Source organism: Megascapheus bottae, chromosome 6, assembly GCF_031878675.1.
Source record: "Megascapheus bottae isolate mThoBot1 chromosome 6, mThoBot2.hap1, whole genome shotgun sequence".
In the NCBI taxonomy this organism is placed as follows: Eukaryota; Metazoa; Chordata; class Mammalia; order Rodentia; family Geomyidae; genus Megascapheus; species Megascapheus bottae.
Genome location: NC_143514.1, coordinates 35,579,859 through 35,602,629, shown reverse-complemented (window position 1 = coordinate 35,602,629; position 22,771 = coordinate 35,579,859). Strand labels below are relative to the sequence as shown.

At 34.0% G+C, this 22,771-nt stretch overlaps 1 pseudogene; it reads right to left on the bottom strand.

Annotated features, from left to right (window-relative positions):
- Positions 1-276: 276 nt before the first annotated feature.
- On the bottom strand, positions 277-22,268 carry LOC150061649 (small ribosomal subunit protein eS6 pseudogene; annotated as a pseudogene).
- Between the last annotated feature and the right edge of the window lie 503 nt (positions 22,269-22,771).

Below are 22,771 nucleotides of genomic sequence, written 5' to 3'. Positions count from 1 at the left end.
TAAATAATCAGTGTAAGGAATTGTCTTTTAAGTGTCATAAGACTATGAAATGCTGATGTTGATCTGGAAATGACAAGGAATTCTATGTAGTGATGCGATGCAGAAGATTTCGGAGCATTAGGAAGAAAATGCAGATAAAAACCAAAGTCCCTTCTCTGCTTTTATGTGGTCTTAAATATAGTCATCCTTATAATTTTTAAGTTCTAATAAGTTATTTATTACTTTTAAAGAGTAATTTTGACTGGATTCAGAAGTGGAAATTCTCGAGAGACCAAGTCATCCTCTCTTGGCAATATGTTTCTGGTGTTTTTCTTTGGTTCCCTTCATTCTTACAGCAGAAAGTTTAGAATATTCTACAGCCCACACCTTGCTTTTCATAGTACTTTGTTTCTTCCTAGCAAAGCTGTGGCACTTGTGTTGCAGGACATGTGCAGTAATGAGAGGTTGAATCTTAGAGGTTTTGATCCTGAGCTTTTTACCTTTTTTGTTAAAAGGTTTTTGTAGAATGTATTAGTAGACATCATCTTCTTTAGAGAGACTGAAAAGTTCAAGGATTCTGCTAGCTTTTTAGATCTTCGATGACAGGACCCAGAAGTATCTGTCAGTCCAAGAATATCTTTTTTAATTTTATTTTTTACAATAATCAAGTTGAGACACTCAGATTGACACCCGCAGTGCAACCCCAGACAGACTTACACTTTCTCTCAATGGTTCTATTGGATTTGTAACACTTGGTCAAGGCACCCTGCAGGCTTTATGGGAAAACCTTGTTTGTGATTCCTATCCCTGATTCTGACAACATCACCCTTCCATTCTTCACCTAGGGTGTCAGCGGCAACTTCCGGAGTTTACCTTCGTTGTCTGCTTCCATGAGTCTCTTCTCAGCCACTGTATGAGAAGGGAAGATCCAGTTCCATTTTGATGCAGAGGCTCACCTAGGAGGCCACTCTTCTGAATTTTTAACCCAGTTCTTTGTTTTCTTAATGCAGAGTTACTCTTACATATTCTAAAGGTTGAATTTTGAGATAGGGCATATAAATATGTAAACAGACAGTATCAATAAAGATAGAATGATGACAAAATATTCACATTCAAGCTTGTAAAGACATACTCTGTAAAAGAAAATAAAATCATCAAGGATATGTAACAGTGTTCAGCGATTGTGACTTTAATATCTCTTTAAACATCTCAGTCCTATTTCAGTGTTTTCACAGGTATCCATTTTTTTTCCATTTTAACATTTGGCTAATTATCTGAAATACAGATTTGGCACCTACTATCTTCTTCTTCCTATATAAGGTGCCAAAGAGTGGATCAACAAGATGTGGTATTTGTACACAATGGAATTCTATGCTGCTGTCAGAAAGAATGACATCGCCCCATTTGTTAGGAAATGGAAAGACTTAGAAAAAATCATATTAAGTGAAGTAAGCCAGACTCAAAGGAACTTAGGCTCAATGGTTTCCCTCATTTGTCATAATCAGTAGAAACCTTGTGCTCTCCTAGCAGAGATTTGCAATAGAGCAAAACCTTGATACAAAAAGCCATATAGTAGGATGCTAAATGAAAGGATCTCTAGGATATAGAAACGTAAGCCATATAATGAATGATTGTTGTTCTTAAGGTACTATGCTATCTCTCATCTCTTTTGCTGTCCCTTGGTTATCTCATATTGTTACAGTATCTCACTTTGTTACCTGACATATCGGATATATTTGTATTTGGTTATTTGAAATTGGATAGGGAACAGGGGAAAACAAGATGAGGGGTGAGGGTGAGGGGGAGGGAAATGGGGACCAAGACATGTGATGTATGGGAATTAATGCACCATCTATCTGGAAAATATCATGTAACCCTTCTATTAATTACAATAAAAATATATGAAAAAAAGAAAGAGTTGCAGAGTAATAAAGTTTTTGTACTTAGGAATTTGAGACTGAGCTATGACAAATAATGAATGAACGAGCAAGCAAGTGAATAATAACCTGAACTATATGTTATGAAGGGAATTAAGAAACCATGTGACATACAATAATAAGACAGTATCTATTAGTATAGATGGTCAGGCATAGCTGTTAGGAATGAGAAGGAAATCCTTGAAGATTTAGTTTAGTATTGCTTGGGAACTACAGTTTGGACTAATATTCTATCTAGCAGCAACTACTTAGGGCATGTCTAAGTAAGGAAGGAAAAGTCTTAACCTATGAGGACTGAGTTAAAAAGCTGTAATAAGCAGTCTAGAACTGATGCTATCAGAACATCACTACGGAGTTCCCTTTCTGCTGATTTAACTTAGTTCCTTATTTTAAAAAAAAACAAATGAACAAAAAGAAAAATATGAAACAGCTTCAGCTGGATGCCAGTGGTTCGTGCCTGTAATCCTAGCTACACAGGAGGCAGAGATTTGAGGCAGCCCAGGCAAGAAGGTCCATGGGAATCTTACCTACAATTAATCACCGAAAAGTCACAAATGTAGCTGTTGCATAAGCTATCCATGAGCATGAAAAAGAGCACCCAGGATCAGAGTTCAAGCAGCTGCGCACATGCGCACACACACACACACACGGACACACGGACACACGGACACACAAGCAGGCATGCATACATACTACAGACAGTTTTACTATCAGATTGCTTTCTTAAATCCAATTGAAGACTCCGTTCTCTTATTCCCAGGAAGTTTAGACTATTTAAGGTTAAGATCCTGTAGCAAAAGGTCACATTTGATAGGTAATATTTTAAAATAGTACCCAAACACACTCAGTCTCATTTTGGTCTTTTAAGCCCCTTAGTGGGCTACCGAAGAGAAAATTTTGAAACATGGAAAGATTTCAGTGTGCCATTGATGGTTGGAAAGTGGAGGGGGCCATGGGGAATGGACTAAAGATTGATACCTTACTTGCTAGAAAGCCAAAAAAACAAATGGATATACATTCACAAGGGAATGAATTCTTGGCTTCTGCTTACACTCAACAGTCAGCTGAGCATAAGAATTATTTTGTTTGCTTTTGTTCAATTTTGTTTAGTTTTTCACAGAGCCTTCTGATAATTCAGTCTACTCAAATAACTGATTTAATCAGAGGATAAACTAAGGGCCTTGGCACTGTCCCTGAACATCTTTGTACTTAAGGGTAGCATTCTACCACTTGAGACACAGCACCACTCCCAGATTTTTCTGAGTAGTTTATTGGAAATCAGAGTCTCACAGACTCCTCTGTCTGGGCTGGCTTCTCACTGTGATTCACAGCCTCTTTATTATCTAGGATTACAGGCTGAGCCACCGGTACCTGGCTGAATATTATGTTGTTTTTTTTTAGTTACTCAGAAAAGGAAAAACATACATATATTTTATAAAAAACACTCTGTGTCCTCATTTTTTTTTTCTGTACAGATTTTGAAACCTATAGCACCAATACAAAATCAGTCCTATTTTTGAAAGGGATAGTAGGTAATGCCTAAATACCCCTGGTGGATGTGAGTAATCATCTTTAATTGGAATATATTAGACTGTACATCTTTTTAATTGCTATGTGTTTTCTACCTTCCTGGTCAACAATGAAGAGACACTGATCTAACACCTAAAGGACACAGTGTACATCACCGTTACCAGGGCATCTCATCTGCTTTAAGTCTCAAAGCAGAGCATCATAAAGATGTTGTGATTTCCATGGTGGCTAAGGGCAAATTAAAAATGATTCTCCAAGGTGGACAAGAAGAAGCCTACAAAATGCTATTAAATGCTGCTTTCCATGTATATAGTTTATTAAGGATGCTGTGCACTTAATGAGATTTCCTCTGTGGAGATATCTTTCTTCCTTATTTTGAGCTACTTAGAGAGCTACCTCAACAGGAAAATTGGCTCAAATAGAATAGCCATACTCAGACCTCACAGATTATTAGAAAATAATTACTCATAAAGCTAAATTTTAGATGCATTTATAAATATGGCAGTTAACCTGTATAGGGTACCATGTATATTGTAGATTAAAGATAATGAAACATGTTACAAACAGGCTAAATAGTTTATTTAAGATTATTCTGCAAGTAAGTAAGCAAAGTTGGAGTTTATATCCAGGAATCTGGGTTCCTAAATAGCTTTTAGTCTCCCAATAAAGACATTTCCACTGAATACGGTAGGAAGATTCTCTTTACCTTCCTTCTGATTCTTTCTTCACAAAGCAAGCATAAAATAATTTCACAAAAATTGTTCTCCTTTGAAATGTTCAATGATTTGCATGCCACATTAGATAAATTTCCATGATTATATATCTTCCTATCCACCTCTTTCCTGAACAAGAAACATGTAAACACATACAGCTTGCATGTTTTAAAATTACATAAATAAGCACCTGTGACTATGATTTAATGATTACAAGTAATACTTATAGCCATTTCCTTTTATCTCTTGATTAGATTCAAAAGAAATCTTTACAAATATTTTCACTGAGTTATTTCTACTATGATAATTTGTTGGTACTGGAATAGGAATGGGAAGATACAGTGTTCTTCAAGTTTACAACACTTTCTCCAATTTGCATTATGTAGACTAGAACTCCCAAGGTACAAGGTACAGATTGGCTTATAGATATTCAGGTAACCTGTTCAGAGTCACTGCTAAACTTGAGGAATATTTATCTGTATATACCCTTCCTGAGTATGCAAGGCCTTCTCAGTTCAGTCTGTAAAACTCTCTCACATATTGCAGAGTCTATAGCATGTATGTCTCCTGGACACTGAAACAATGATAACTAAACCTGTTCCTATATTTGCAAGTAACTCTAGTGGAGAATAAGAAAAGAATTTAAAAGGCACTGGGAGTTTGTGCCTTGCATGCACAAAGACGCGGGTCAATTCCTTGGTACCACATACACAGAAAAAAAGCTGGAAGTGGTGCTGAGGCTCAGGTGGTAGAGCTCTAGCCTTGAGAAAAGTCCAAGGACAGGGCTCAGACCCTGAGCTGAAGCCCAGGACTGGCAGAGAGAGAGAGAGAGAGAGAGAGAGAGAGAGAGAGAGAGAGAGAGAGAGAGAGAGAGAGAGAGAGAGAGAGAGAGAGAGAGACAGAGAGAGAGACAGAGAGAGACAGAGAGAGACAGAGAGAGACAGAGAGACAGAGAGAGAGAGACAGAGAGAGAGACAGAGACAGAGAGAGAGAGAGGAAATTAAGAGGAAAAACTAACTCTTACCAGTTATTTTTCTCTGCTTCTTTACATAGTTGATCAGTTTAGTCACATGATAGAAAACTTTTAAAAAGGGAAAAGATGCCTGTTAAGTATAGTGGGACAAAAAAAATTAAAAAAAAAGAAAGAAAAACAACCTACTTCCTCCTTGAGGGGGAAAAACCCCACATATAATTTGGTATTTCCCAAGATGGGTATGGCTGGAGAGGGATGGCATATTACTAGGTACTTAGCAACATTACATGACAGCTATAGGGTCCTATAGTTAGATTGCTCTAACACTGGATGTATTGTCTTACAGCATTATCAAATTTCACACCTCAGGCCCACTTCTTGTTAATGCTTCAAAGTTATCATCATCTTTGTAGTGAATACCTTTGCATCCTACTGCTTTGGACTATGTTGTGAGAATTTGGTAGGTAATTCTTACTAATTAGATCACTTAATCATTAAATTTAGAGCATAATAGTACTTTCAAATGCAAACATTTCTCTTTGTATCCTATGAAGCATGAATGTATTTGATTCACTGTATGATTAAAACTAAATCTTTAAAGAAGTTTGCATCTGACCAAAGCATATACCCTTACGTGTATCTGATATCATTCTAGATTTTATCGACTTGAACACCAACAAAATCAGGTATACAGCCCAATATGTAGCTACTGTCTACACAGTTTATATTCATTACAGAAAAATGTGCAGATTTTTTTATTATCTTGAACTATAATTAAATGTCACTAATCTTGTCATAGATTGAAAACTACCCCCAAGGCTTTATATGCAACTATCACAAACCTATAAATTTGCTGATTAAGTTTCTAATATGTTCTTTTGTGGGACGCATTCAACAATACTCTGTAGGAAGAAAGACTTGCAGGGGTTCCAAGAGAAAAATTGAGCAGAGGAGGGTAGTTTCATTGATTAGGCCATTTGGGCTGATACTTTGTGCCAGAGTTGTTGCTTATTTCCAACGATCCATCTGGACTGTGCAAGTTTTTCTGCACATTCTCTTACATTCTACTCTTCTATAGTTTTATATTAACTTTCTCTGAAGGAGATATCCTTTGCAATATTTGATTACAGTTTTTAAGAAGCTAAACCAATAAAAAATTGTCCATGTGTTTCTGTCACACTACATAGGATTTCTAGCATTATCCCTGCAAAAGTATATGATTTTAGAGCAGTACTCATGAGAGTGTAGTTAGTGGTGGTTGGATATTCTCATTTCATCTGAAGAAGTCCTGGTTTTAGGTTAAGATTTGCACTTCTTTTCCTTTTAATTTTAACATTACAATTGCATAATTTTAGAAACATTGCTTTTCACTAGCATTGATTTCATCTTTATTATTGTTTGTAAATCTATATTTACATGAGTAATATTTGACAAGCCCTTTTTTAAAACTGTATTTTATTGTCGGAGTAATGTATAGCTATAGTTACATTCATCAAGTAGTGGGTACATTACTTCTGGAACACTGACGCCTCTTTTCATGTTTTTGTCACCCTTTTCCTCCCTCCACCTCCTCTTAATCATCTCTTTTTCCCCTTCCCTTCCCTGTTTCAAATAAACAAATAAATGTATATACAATATACAAGGTAACAAAGTTAGACACAGTAACAACATGAGATAAACTATATGGTGGAAACAAAGAGAAAAGAAATACCTTCACATAGTACATTAAGAACAATCACAAAGATAAACCTTTTGTTTTCAGATCCTAGAGTTCCTTTTGCTTAGTCTCATTGTAAGTTGAAAAGCTCCTTAATATTGAATGTGAGTTTTCTTTCTTTCTTTCCTTCCTTCCCACCTTCCTTCTCTTTGCTCTGCTCTCTGTCTGTCTCTCTCTCTGTCTCTGTCTCTCTCTCTGTCTCTGTCTCCCTCTCTCTCTCTGTTTCTGTCTCTCTGTATCTCTGTTTCTCTCTGTCTCTGTCTCTCCCTGTCGCTGTCTCCCCCCCTCTCTGGGTTGGTTGTGGGGCTTGATCTCTGGGCCTAGCCATTGTCCCTGAACACTTCAGCTCTACTTCCTGTTTTCTAGTGGTTAATTGGAGATAAGAGTCTCACGGACTTTAGTGACAAAGCTGGTTTTGAGCCATGATCCTCAGATCTCAGCCTCTTGAGTAGCTAGGATTACAGGCATGAGCCACTGGCCTGCCTTAGAATGTGACTATACATTCTATGGACCCAAACGATATTGATACGTCACTCTGTACTCTTAAATAGATGTTGTGAAATGTGTGTGCTCTCTGAGAATTTTGTCTGAGAGCAGGACTGTGCTCAGTCTCTATCATGGAATATGAGTCATGGCACAATCAAGACCAGTCTTCCACACTGATGATCAACTGGTGCCAAATAAATATAAGAAATTCTTCACCAAGGATGACTTTCCACTTAGGTAGAGTTAGTTATTAATCTCCTAGATGTTTCAGATTGAACCAAGTTCTACTTGATGGAAGTGACATATTCTTTATTGATGCTTCATATTGCCTTCTATCCCTATAATACTTTATAGAATTACAACAAATATTTGTCTATTTTCAGAAACTTAACCTGTTATATTTCATATCCTCTCAATGCCACTTGGTAGTTGAAACTTAGGCAAAGCCTGAGATTAAAGCCATTTCTTCATTTTAAGAATAGAAAATACACCTCCTTCCAATAATCTAAAATGAAGACCTATATAATGGTAGGTCATAGAATCTCTTACACAGATGAACGTGCTTTTCCTCAGTAATTTCATTAAAATGTATATAGAGACAAACATATATCTAATATTCTTCAGTTGAATATATATCTATATCTTTCAGTTGAAAATTGAAAAAGGGGGGCCAGGAGTTTGGCCTAGCGATAGAATGCTTGCCTAACATGCACCAAGATTGGGTTCAGTTCCTCTGTATCACATACACAGAAAAGCTGGAAGTGGGGTTATGACTCAAGTGGTAGAGCTCTCATTTGAGAAATGCCAAAAGACAGAGCTCAGGCCCTGACTTCAGTCCCTAAGACCGGTAAATAAAAAAGAAAATTGAAAAAGTGACTACTAATTTAGATAATCACATACAGATGAGACATCCTAAGAAGGTAATTCATATCAATATACTCCACTTCCATTATTCCCCAGGTTCATAAACATAAATAGTTCCAAGTTCGAGAACCTTTTATTGACAACATGCAACTGCATTATGACAATCTTCTTTGTCTTTTTAAATGCATAAATGCAGAATACTTTTGAATATAAAGTAAAGTAATTGTTGAAAATGTTGAACTTAAACTAGTGCTTAAATATATGGCATTAAATTTGGTAAAAATTATTACCATAATATATTTAGCAATCTCAATCGGAAATAAGAATACAATAAACTACATAGATCTTTAGCATATAATTTTATATGATGTTATGTAGACATATATCTAGATAATCATAATTAAAAACAATGCATTGGCATATAAACCACTCAAGTGTTTTAAATGATCATGTAGAATTAATATAATTTATGCCTTAAATTTTTGATAGAATTCAGTGGTAATTACTTTTGGGATAAAGATTTTTATATTGGAATGGTTTTATTTTTGGTTTAGTATTTAAGTAGATATAGAGCTATTCAGTATGTTTCTTTTGAATGAGGGTTCATCTTTTGACTTTTCATCATTTTCTTTTATAGTGCATCCTAACTCAAGCACCTGTGTTAATGTGTTCTGTTCTGGTTCTGCTTGCTTCTCTCTCTCTCCCTCTCCCTCTCCCTCTCCCTCTCTCTCTCTCTCTTTCTCTCTGTCTTTCTCTCTCTCTCTCTCTCTGTGTAGGGTTCTTCTGATACTCAGATTGATAACCTGGAAATACTCTGAAATTTTTCTTGAAAAATTTTTAATTCATCAAGGTCCAGATCTGTGTTCAGCCTTATGTTGTAATCGTGTGTACCTTCTTGTAAACTCTGCTCCATGTGTCATGTATTGGGTTTGATGGTTAGTATTTTGCAGGGTTAATCTCAACTGCTTACTGACCCTTTGCTACAATTCTCTGTCATTTCCTGATTTCCACTGTCCTGAGTAATAATTTCATATATATTAATCTGGTAGAACATGTATAGTTATTGTTACTTTATATTTGTCATAAATGAGAACATATAGAATATTTTAAACAATCACTTATTTAGATATATAAAATTGTTAGTGCTAAATTAATATCCAGAAATCTATACATTTTATGTAGTTATAGCTAGTGTGCACGTGTAAACATATCATAGCATGCGGATCTCATTCACATTCAAGTATTCTACATAAATAAATGCTACTTCAGATATTTAAATCTCATTACTAAGAATTTTAAACAAAATTATGCATTCTATTCAGTTTAAAATAGGTTTTTTTCTTTTTTCTTTCCTTTTTTTTGTCGGTCATGGGGCTTGAATTCTGGGCCTGGGCCCTGTCCCTGAGCTTTTCAGCTCAAGGCTACCACCCTACCTCTTGAATCACAGTGCCACTTCCTGTCTTTTATTGGTTAATTGGAGATAAGGGTCTCATGGACTTTAGTACCTGGACTGGCTTTGAACCGCAATCCTCAGATCTCAGCATCCTGAGTTGCTAAGATTATAGGCATGAGCCACTGAGCCCAGCTAAAATGGTTTTAATCTTTTTTTTTCTTTATTCTGCAAACTTTCTTTGATAGTTACTTTTGCTGTTCAGTTATTCTTTGCTGTACCAAACCGGAAGCTTGAACTCAGTACCTGGGAGCTATTGTAGGTTATTTTTGCTCAAGGCTAATGCTCTATCTGTTGAGCCACAGCTCTACTTTGTTGTTGTTTTTTATTTTGGTTTTGGTGGTTAATTGGAATTAACAGTCTCATGGGCTTTACTGCCCAGACAGACTTCAAGCGAAGACTTTCAGGACATCCTGACTTGCTTGAAGTACACATGCCAAATGTGCACTGGAAGTCACCCAGCTTCCCTTTCTTATCTAAGTCAAACTTCCAGAGGCCTATTCATAATTAAGTATATACAGGAAACAAAATGATTGGAGTTATAAGACATGCCTATTAACTGTGCTGGACAATTAATAACTAAAACATTAACTGATAGAAAATGAGACAAAAATTACATTTGGGGCATTTTTGTTAACTGAGTGATGCATTGTCAACAGTCTTGGCTTTTTATTCTGTTTTGTTCAATGAAAGTAGTGAAGCTCTCTGAAAATAATCACATCATTTCTTTAGGAAAAAATCATGAATAACAGTTAAAAATACATTTTTAGTAATTTTAACCATTTATTTGAATTTGGCCCAAGTCTTCATAAAATTTACCCATAATATGCTAAAAACTATTTTATGAATAATAAATATGTTTGGTACATGCCAATTAATTCTACTAGTAAGGGCTTTTCCTTGAACTTTATGCTTCAAATAAAATACACATACTGCATTTTGTAGACGTGTGCCTGTATTTCCTGGTGAAACATAGTGTCTCCCAGAACTGTACTTGTTGCTAAAGGCAGTTGGACCTGTACATTTGTTACTGACTGCTATAATAAACAACACATAATGTCATCAGGTAAAATTTGACATCACACTAGAAAATATGAGAATGGGCATTCTAAGGCAAATATCTTACTCATATTTCTGTTAGCAAGTAATGTCAATAAGCTCAATCATTTTGCTGAAATTGAAAAACATGAACTAAAATACAATTTTTTCAAAATCAGTCTTCTTTGGAAAACAATATCACCTCTAACTTAAAAAAAATTGGAAGGCACCTGTCAGACTTTGACAGCATATTTTCTAATGTATCTCTTGAAAAGTGAGATCTAATCATTCTTGTCCTTTCCCATGCCATTTAAGACCTCTTCTTCCAGTAGCCTACTTCCCAAAATGCTATAATGAAAACTAGAGCTCATGGTAAATCTCTGAGCTCCCTTACCTCTCATTAGTTGAACCCAGCTTTGTCAAGTTTTATTTCCTCAGCTCTCTCCTGTGGCTCAAGTGAAATTCAGGCATGTATTGGTATAAAAACTGTAAAGGAAGTAGAAGTGTAATTTTTCCCCAAAGGAAATATAGGTAAACAAATGGCCAGGTCATCTTGATATTTTTCCTTTGGGTCATGAGTTTTTATTTTATTTTTTATTTTATTATTTAACATGCTGTCAGCAGAAATAAAGCAACAGCAAGATATTTCGGTTAATTCACTTGTCAAATACTAGTTGCTGTGTTTCAAAAAATGATAGAAGAAAAAGCTTTCTTTGGTTGTTTGCTTGTTAGATTTGATTTGATATGCTTGAAATATGCCAGATAAATATTAGGAAAATAGTGTGAAAACTACTGAAGACAGTTTTCACATGGAATAATGACATGTAATTACTAATAATTAAGCTTTTCATAAGATAAAATAGGCTACCTGAGAATCAGTGGTTGAAAAAAAATTTTGAAAGGAACTTTTAAATCAGTTTCCATGCATACAACTGATATGCACTAATAAAACACACTCACTGGGCCCACAGGGAAGGCAATACTTATGTCCTGGAACATCTTTGTCCTCATGGGGAAATAATTTTCTGAACATTAACATCACATTGCTTGTTTGTATTATATATGTAGGTATCTCTATTTTCCCACTCTTATATAAGTAATATGAAAGCTTTCTACATATTTTATTCACTTTTCTCATCATAGAGCCTTATTCTTAACTACATCAATGTAGCTATAGTAATGTTACTATGTACAACTTATTAGAGTAGATTGGATATTAAATCTTGATTATCTCTTTGAATATTTACAATAACACTGTGCTAAGTATTATTTTTCCTGCCTTTATAAAAATGGGCATGAAGTTTTCTAAATAAATGCATACATGTCCTCAGTGCATAAACATATGTATAAATGAATATATAATCTGATTAAATAAGATGTGATGTATATTCTGTGCCAAGGAACACAGAACTTTATATTCTTTGGTATAAATATAAGAGCCATAAGCATCCATATAACTTCTTGTTATGTATTCTTTGGATTAATTCTCATGTTAGCATCTATCAGTAATTTTCATTTATGTTGCTACAAAACTGGAGAAAGGAGTGTAAATATCATGCAGTTACATATTTAAGTTTATCACCAGACAGGGTTTACCTACAAATCAATTTTTTTTCAGTAAACACTGATACCTGTGCAAAGTACAGAATAGTGCAATGAGACATTCTTATTACTTAGAGAGTTATATTGTACACTCATTGAAATGTTCTCTCTTGGAGTTACATGTGACATCTAATAGCCCTACTGATTTTTTCTTTATTAAATTACTAGTTGTGTGGTATTATTAAATAGCTAGAAAATGATTATCTACTGAGACCAGTGTGATACCATTTGATATAATTGGGAAAAAAACACAATATTATAGTAATATTGATCTACCCCTAAGGAAGCTTTAGATGTTTAGATTTTTTGTATTATTAAGCTGATGATGTCATAGATTTTAATTTAATATTTATTGTAAGGATGACATACAGAGGGGTTATAGTTATATAAGTAATGAGTACACTTATTTCTGAACAGTGTTACTTCCTCCTTTATTTTCTCCCACTTTTCCCTCCCATCCTCCCCTTAAGTTTTAAAGATCATTACCAGTAAGTGCCAAAATATATCATCAAATAATGGATATTTTATCAAGGAAAATATTGTGATATAATATCAATAAAATAATAAGGATTGATTCTGGGAAATACTTCCAGCCTAACGTCCTTGGAAAGCATAGTTTGGTGACACACCAAAGATACTTTTCTTGAGAACACAGCTGCAGCAATGAGGAATAAGAAAAAGGGGATGTTGAGTGAAGGAAAAAGGCAATTGTTTAAAGGTAGCATGTTTCCATGCTGTCACTGAATCTAAAGCTGATCGCTCAAATTTTCAGGGAATTGCCCCAAAGCCTGGGTAAACTATTATGCTTTTGAAAACACACTTTGGGGACTGTAAGGAATCATTCTGTGGTTTGGCTAGGCAGATTCCAAAAGCAAAGAAAGAATCCAGGAAATCAATGAAGATAACCTGTCCAAAATGGCTCATCATGAACATGTCGCTCACTTTGAGCAACACTGATATGTGCAGTATGGTACCATATCAGTGATATAATTATATTTCCTACTTAGATAATGTAGGAACATTTCATACAGTGAACTGTTAGGTTCTGTTAGAAATTAAGTTTCATGTGTAAAAGTAGTATGTCGATCAGTAGATAATGGGATCAAGAAGAAGTGGTACTTATGCTGCCATCATAGAGAAAGACATTGCCCCATTCATAAGGAAATGGAAAGACGTGGAAAAAAATCAGACTAAGTGAAATAAATCAGACCCAAAGGAACATAGGCTCAATGGTTTCCCTCATTTATAATAATTAGTACACATCTAGCACTCTCCTAGCAGAGGATCACAGTAGCTCAAAACCTAGGTATATAAGGTCATATAGGATGATATTAAATGAAAGGATCTCTAGTATATGGAAACAAGAGCTTTATCTTGAGTGATTGTTGTTCTTAATGTATTATGTTATTTCTCTTCTCCTTTGTTGCCCTTTGGTTACATTGTTACTGTATCTGACTATGCTATCTGGTATATTATATATATACATTTATTTATTTTAAATAGGAAAGGGAAGGGGGGAAAACAAGATGATTGGGGGGGGGGAGGGAAATGGGGACAGAAATAAGAAGTGGTATTAATGTGTGAGAAGTAATGTACCTACTACCTGCTCAGGGAGCAGAGAACTGTGGATTATGGTTTGAAGCCAGCCCCAGCAGGAAAGTTTATGAGATTCTTATTTAGCACAATAGACCTGTGGTTCAAGGTGATAGAGTGCTCATCTTGAGCAAAATAGCTCAGGGAAAGCACCCAGAAACTGAGTTCAAGTCCCACAATCTACAAAGATATTAATAAGAAAACATAGACATTTATTTCAACATATTAAAATCAAGTAGATCTCACTTAACCAAGGAGTGAGAAATTAAATACATAAAACAATGTTCCTTTGAGATAAATTGTCATCCAAGTTTCTCACCTGTCTTGTTCATATAGAGAGGAATTAATGTTCCTTTGCATTCATCACACTCTTCAACAGTCAGTAACACAATAGGTCAAAGGTCTATTGGGTCTTCTGTGTTGCTGGACAGGCTTTCTACATACTTTGGTATAGCTCCAATGTTAGATAAGCAAATGAAGCTTCCAGAAGGCATATAAATCCTAACACTGACCTTGAGCATAATCCCCTTCAGTTTCTTCCTTGCTTCTTGTGCTTTATTTTGCCCTAAGCCACTGTTCCATTTTTCACTCATTTTTTCCACTTAACTCTACACTGAGGAATGTTTCTAGTGAGCACATGAATTCTCATATTCTCTAATCCCTGGAAACTTAAGTGCTGATTATTCTCTGGAATCCATTTCTTTTCCAGTATCACTCATGGGTCTTCTTATGGATTGGTTATCTCTAAAATCTGTAATATCAGGGAAGTAGAATTCAGATTATTTTGGTTATTTGGCTCTATGTAGCATAAGAAGAATCAAAATTAAATTGGGTGCTTGTGTCTAATTATCTAAACTATGGGAGAGGTTGATATCTAGAGATTCAAAGTTCGAGGTTTGAAGAAACAATTCAATATCTAAGTTTGAATGTGTCCTAGATACAATGTTTTAAAATAATCAGCAGAAATTAATGCTGGGGATGTGACACAATTGATAGACTGCCATTACAGTAAGGGGCAAGGCCCTCAGTTCAAACCCCAGCATCAAAAGTGTATAGCTTATTAGAAACAAAATTAATTTTCTACTGTTTTATCCAAGAAAATGGGTATTTGCTTGGGAACATGATTTGAGTAGTTTATCCTCTGTCTAAATACTGGGAAAAAATGTTTTTATTGCTATTTACCTATGCATCAACAGAATAAACTACAATGATTGAACAGTCAGTAGCTTCTCAAGCAAAAAATATCTAAAGTGTGACAACAAATTCTCCTATAAATGATATTGTGAAAAGAGAAAAATATCCAACTAAGTAGAAGATCAAGGCCTTGGATAGTAAGAGGGATTTTTTAGAGGGTGTACATATTATATAAAGTGGCTTCCTGGAGGAGAGCTCATGGAATGAATGAGCACCTATCAACTCTATATAAGAATATGTAAGTTAAATGAAGTATAAATTATAATCTTTAAGCATAAATAGCTCTTTTCCTGCTCAGAGCTGATAAAATTTTAGCAAAGAGAAATTCACAACTGTAGCTTTCAAAACTTGATTCATGGCCCTTTTTGATAATATTTGTTTATCAATGATTTGATGTTCAATGAACATCAAAGTGGTCTTATTAAAATTCAGGTCTCAAGACTAATACTATGCATGATGCCATGAACAGAAACAATATGTGATAATGCAAATGAGGCAGTTATCATGAAGCAGGAAAAAATCACTTAGAAGAAGTGTTTTAATTAAATGCCTTTTAATTATTATAATCAGATTCTGAACATTTTCACAGAATAACTGAATTCAGTTATTTTTGGTCAATATATGCAACAATCAAAAACATTATGCTAAAATTAAAACAAAATTTTTGTACAGAATGTTGACACGTTCATCATTTCTGGATCAGTGTTCTCTCAACTTAAAATTATTTACATATATGAAAATATGACTTCATGTTAAATATACGGGGATATTGCATTGTATAAAATACAAATTTATATTTGTTACTTAAGAGATAGGAATAGACAAGTGGGGCTATGACTCAAAGTGGTAGAGCACTAGCTTTAAGTGGAGGTCCAGGCCTAGCAACCAGGCCCTGGACCTCCACAACCTACAACAAAAAGAAGAGACAGGAGTAGACATACTTTGTAAAGCTGTCCATCCTATTAGCTTTATCTTTCATGTAAGTATGAGTGATATTTTTAAAATATGATCTTAAAATACTTTTTCAAATATTCACAAAACTATTAAGATTATGCTATATGTATGTAAATATCAATAAGTCCAATGTTCAGCAAACTTTGCTCTCTGGAAATATTCAAATTTTGTAAACTATATGCAGCAGACTGGCTGTTTTTTCTCCTAACTCTCCTGTATCTAATATTCAAGAGTGGATCGTTAACTGCTGTAAATTATCAGTTCCAAATATATGTTAGAAATGCTATTAAATCAGAGGAAATAACACTTAGAAAAAAGAAAACAATAAATTTATAATGCAAAAATAATCTAACTATGGACAAGTTATAAGAAATAGAAGTCAGCATTGCATCTAAATGTTTTCCTTTACACCACTTAGTGTGATCTAAATAACATTAGGACAAAAGTGATTCAGACCTCTAACACCTGGCCTAAGTATAACAGAGACACTTCCATTTTGTGTAAATTAAAATCTTCATTATATCTATTAAAAAATCTCCATTTCGAATCAGATTCCTTCTGCATTGAAAAAGTTCTACATCTATATTCTGTTATGTTTTTCCTTTACATGGTTAGGACCATCATCCATCCAAGTGGAACTATGAAGAAAACAAATACCTAAATAATATGCTATTCTCTTGGTCATTTAGGTGCTAACCTCCAACTGAATGTGAATTTCTAAAACAGTAATTCTCCAATGAGATGAGGATTCTCCAGGAAACATTTTCATAATCTAAGAAAAACCAACCAGCCACGCCACCAGTCTCTCTTTCTTCCTCCATGCTTTTTTTTCTTTTTTCAGTTCTTACATTTACTTCTCCTCCTTATATCCTCATTGTTGCGCTCTTCCATTTTGAAGTATGTCTGTGGTTACATTGGATAATCAAGGGTAATTTATTTAATAACAACTTAATTTTTCTTTGTTATATATTATATTCACAGGTGACAGACATTTTTGCAAGAAGGCATTGTACTACATTGTAATTTTACACATTGTATTTTCACTACATTACCTTTTCAAAAATCCTTACGTGGTCATGGATGTTTAGCAATCATAGAAATAAGTCATTACTGAAAAAAAAGACAATCAGTTGACTAGAGGCTCTGTATTTACCCTACAGTCAAACCTTGTTGAGTGAAAATCATGTTTGTAGAGTTTTATATTAGGTCATTATATAAAAATATTACCACTGTTTGAATAATGAATTTTACTTAACTATTCATCTTGAGTTTCTTGAGAAACTTTAGGGGAAAATTGCATTTTATTCCTTTTTGTATTCTCAATATTCAGAACAAGTGCAGGTATTTTGTAGGTCTTTAATATATTTAGATTAGGTAGATTAACATCTAAATAATAGTTAGATTTTTTACCTTGCTTTTTAAATTTTATTCCTTTAGATTTTCTTTTTTATTGTCACCTTTACTAAGAATGGGTCAAAATAGTTTAAATTAAAGATTAATTGAGAGATATGAAATGTTTCAAGAATATCAAATGGTATGTAAAGACCATTTAGAATCAGGGCTATCTAACAATTTAAAAGGCAAAATTTATACCTCAATATCCTTTCAGTGACTTCCAGACTACAGTTGACATATATGATAGAATTAAGTCAATTCTTGCAGTAGTATCTGCCACTGACTTTTTTGATGAGTTAAAACTCATCAGACTATTATAATATTTAAATATATCTACTTGAAAAAATTGATTTTAACTATGGCTTAATATTATTCTAGTTTTGCAATATGTCTGTATGCTAATATGAATTATTAAAAATGATAAACTTATAGAAGTCAGTTGAGTAGCTAGAGTAAACTTAAGCAAGTTCTAAATGTATCCACAATTAAATTAGTTCTGAAGCTGTGCTTGGCAGTTTAAGTTCAAGTGGTAGGAAGCTTGTTATTTTATGAAGGAACAAAGGACCAAATATTTCTTTGTATAATGCTTATATTACAAGCAGATTATGAGCTACTCCCATTGTGAAGCAACAAGATCTAGAGTTTCATCTAATGGTTTTGAATTCAAATTTAACCTTTCCTTGGATTACATTTTCTATTACATAATGAAAAGTATACAATACCAATTTTTTGTTTCCTGTGTTTAATTATTTTAAAGTCCATATTTTTAAAATTTTTTGTATTAAAAAATAAAATAATCATGAAATAATTCAAAACACAAAATGAAATGAGCAAAAATAAGTCATTGAGATTGTTGTCCAGGTCCTTTGACAGTTTTCCTCCTGTTTATATGTAGAAATTATCAAGTTTATTATTGTATATAATATTGTATATTAATCTATTGTATATATTCTATTGTTAATATTGTATATATTGCATTATTTTGTATATTTAGTCAACAGACAACTTATCAAGAATGGTCAGATTGTATAAGTACATTCTAGCCAGCACAAATAAGGGAAACTATGCAATCTGTGCTCCTCTGGAAACCACAGTGTACAGCTGCTTAAGGATAAAAAGGTTTTAAATAATGGATGCATTTTCTAAAGCAGTAGCTATGAATCAATATCATCACTATCATGTGTAAAGTACTTTACTGTGTGGCTGTGGTATCACTGTTTTCGATGCCAAGCAATGGATATTTGTTGAGATTTTTTTCAACAACTTTAATTATGAAGGATTTTGAGAGCGATATCCATCTGTCCTGATTTTCTAGTTTATAATCAGCATCTGTGTCTAGATTTAAAATTAATAGATCAGGAGGTATGTCCTGGTAGAATGTGGCTGTATATCTGCTTGCCCACCTCATTACCATTGGAAAAAGATTCTTAGCTTTGTTGGGTGAAACTTTTCTGTCATGATTTTTTTTTATTTATGAATTTCAGAGTTAAATTTATTACTTGTATTTTCTTTTTTTAACTCTGATTCTATTTTTAGAATTTAATCCTAATCAATCTCAAATTTCCCGATTGTCAGAATGAATATTTTCTGCATCATAATAGTAAAGTTAAATGTTTCTTTTTCTGTTTTTCTCTACTTTATCCATTATATGAAAATAAATCCTTGCTAAAATTTCACCTTTTGAGACTTTCCTTTTTGTATGGACACTAAAATATTTTCATAAGTTGATCTGTGATTTCTTTTGCCTAGAAAGTGAAAGCTGATAGATGGCCTCATCCATCTTCCAGCGACAGAGCATGGCAAGCCTGAGGTAGGAAGGGGTTTGGTTTCTCTGTTTATTAGCTTGTTTTGCCATTCCCTGGACATGGGTGCTGTTTCTGAGCACACCCACAGATCCCACTTACAGCATTTTGGTGGATCATTAGATATAAGGCTCTCAAAGACTTAAACAAGTCTATGAGTCTATTAGAACCATGCTGGCTTCAACCCACAAAACACAATTCTCAGTCTCCTGAGTTGTCAGGATTGTAGGCATGAGCCAAGGACACCAGGCCACTGAGCCAGGAGATGAAATTCACATGGTATAGAAAGTGCTTAGCTTTGGTACATTTATTTCTAATTATTTGATATCTTTAGAAACCCAAGGACTCCGTGGGAACTATGACTGGATTCATGACATGGATAGATTCTTTAACCAGTGTCTCAAGTTTGTCATCTCTGCGATGGGAATAATAATCGCATTTAATGCTTATGCTGCCATCAGAAAAAAATATGACATCACCCCATTTGTAAGGAAATAGAAAGACTTGGAAAAAGTCATATTAAGTGATGTAAATCAGACCCAAAGGAACATAGGTTCAATGGTTTCCCTCATTTGTAATAATTTGTACACATCTAGGACTCTCTTAGCAGAGCATTACAATAGCTCAAAACTTAAGTACAAGGTCAGATAGGAAGAGGCTAAATGAAAAGATCTCTAGGATATGGAAGTAAGAGCTTTATCTTGTGTGACTGATGTTCTTAATGTACTATGCTATTTCTCTTCTCTTTGTTTGTCCTTTGGTTAATCTCATATTGTTACTGTATCTGGCTTTGTTACCTGATATATTGTATATACCTTTATTTGTTTGAAATAGGAGAGGGAAGCAGGAAGAACAAGATGATTGGAAGGGATTGTGGGGCACGAAATGGTGACAGGTATATGAGAAGGGGTATCATTGTTTGAAAAGTAAAGCACTTACTATCTGGTGCATGTAACTGTAACTCCTCTATACATTATCCTGATAATAAAAAATAAAATAAAATAAAAAAGAGTAATAAGTATTTATAAATACCTATACTGTTTTGGTAAATATGATTTGTCAAAATAAAAAAAAAATCTGTTGAATTCCACAGACATTTAAAAAAATGCTCTTAAGAAAATTATTTCTATGATTATTCTCTATTTTTTTTGCATTGAGTAAAATGTTTGATTATTACATTTTTCTGAAAATGTAGATTTTTAACCTTTGTAGTGCCCTTTTATTCTTGTTTATTATTTTTCATAGATTCATTTCTCTGTGCTGTATGGATTACCATCTTCTTGTTTATATTTGATTGAAAATTTCTACTCCATGTCTCATTTCATATGTCTTTTTATCATTTTATTTTATTTTACATGCTTTTTGAAAAAATTGTAGATTTTTGCTTTTATGTTGTATAAACATTTATTTCTTAGTAACAAGTTTTTTCAAATTGAATACAATGGTACAATTGTTTTTATTACTTGTTTTTTATTATATGAAGTCTATTCTAATTTCTGTTGTATTTTGTCTTTTCATTGTTTTGTCAACTCTAATACAATTTATTATTTGCCCCTTTATATCTTCCTAATTACAATCTACAATGCTGTCAGTATAGTAGAACTCCATTCTAAATAATCAAAATTTAAATGTATTGTTTTCATTGTTATAGTAATAAAAGCAAATGGTATTTCTCTGTCTATATCCATGAACAAGAAAAAAAAAACCTTTGGTAAATTTTAAGTCCTCTCTATCTCTTTTTTCTCCTCTGCTATTTAGGACAAAGAATGCTATGATGTGAAGAAAATGCTAGAATTCCAGGGTTTTTATGGTAATATTGAAAATATCAATTGAAATAAATGTTTGTGATGCTAATTTTCATGTATATAAATTCCTAGGATCTGAATAGGGCTTCAGTGATGTAAGGAGTTGATGACACCTCCTTTCAGCAACTGGCTTAGGCATTGCTACAGCAAGACAGTTGAAAGTTTCAAAGATTGTCCTCGGATGGTTTCTTCCATTCCCATTTCATTGTTTTTTCACTTTGAGCCTCAAATCTTTGCAAGAAAATCTTGAAAATACTGTTCTGCAAAAGGGAAATGAAGTGAACCCCTATAATTTTCTACACTTTCCTTTCCACCCTTCTAATCTCTGGAATAACTGAACACTTTTAGTTTCAGATAACAGTGGTTGAGGAAGAAAGAAGGAGGAAATAGATTTTAAGAATAAACAGTTTTGGGATATGGTATACCACAGATTCTACTACTAGGCCAAACTCCTGGCCCTTAGACATTTTAATCTAGGGAATTACTGAGTAACTTTGACAAGGCTGGATGCAGTGATTTATACCTGTTTGAGATCACCTCAGGAAAAAAAAAGGAAAGAAAAGAAAGAAACCCTATATGAAAAACTATAGCAAAGACGACTCAAGTATTAGAGACCTAGCCCAGCAAGTACAAGACCCTGAATTAAAATTGCCAGTACAGCCAAGAAAAAAATAAAAGAAATTCATATTGATTTTTATTTAATTTAAAAGAATTTTAACTAATATATAAAATTGAATATTTTCATGGATAACATCATGTTTTGTTATGTGTACATATTACTGAAGGTCAAATGAGGTTAAGCAAACTATCTTCTCAGACATTAACATTTATGAGAAAACCTTTCCAAATACTGTTGTCTTGCCTTTTACAGGCAGTGTGGTGCATGACTTTTAAAAATCTATAGTTACCCCAGTATACAATTGCACACCAAATCATTTGCTCTCCCTGAAATGTAAGTTAGTACACATTTATCAAACTTTCCTCAATTTTCCCTCTCCAAGTCCTCTCCTGGACTCTGACAACACTCTCAGATCCACAAAGGAGTGAGGTCATGTGCAGTTTTTCTGTACATGGTCTATTCTTCTTTAAATTATCTCTGATTCTATCCACTGTGTATCTATTTATCCATTTATCAATTCATGAGTGGTGGAAGACAAATTAAAACACAAAACACTCACCTTTACCTTGACAGCCATTATACTGCTCTAGCTGCAGAGATTGCTGAATGTGAATCATCTCCTACTCCCTTCCCAAACATAAGCCCTGTGACTGCAAAACTGATAACTTGTGTTGTTCAGGGAAGGAGGAGGTTATCATTTGTTGACATGTCCACTGAAAACATACGCTTCTGCAAATTCAAGGTAAGATTTAATCTCGGTACAAAGAACACCTTTTCCTGTGTCCTGCTTCCCATGACAAACTACCCTAAACTCCTGTCTGGCAGGAATTTATTCTCTCTGCTTAATAAAAAGAGATCTCATTTGTTAGAAAGCTTGTCATTGTCTCTCTGGCTGGAAAGTTGTCCCTTGGTCCATTGAGTTAGCTCTTTGCCCTTCCTTGTCCCAATACCCCGAAGACTCAGTTTTCTAAGGAAGGGCATATTACATTTCTTAGTTGTGAAGAGTTTTTTCCATGTGTAGATGCTTCACTTCTTTCAGATAAAAATTCATTAATGAACAGTAGTTATATATTTCTAATTTTTCTTTTTGAGGGACCCCTATGCTGTTTTCCATTAAGAG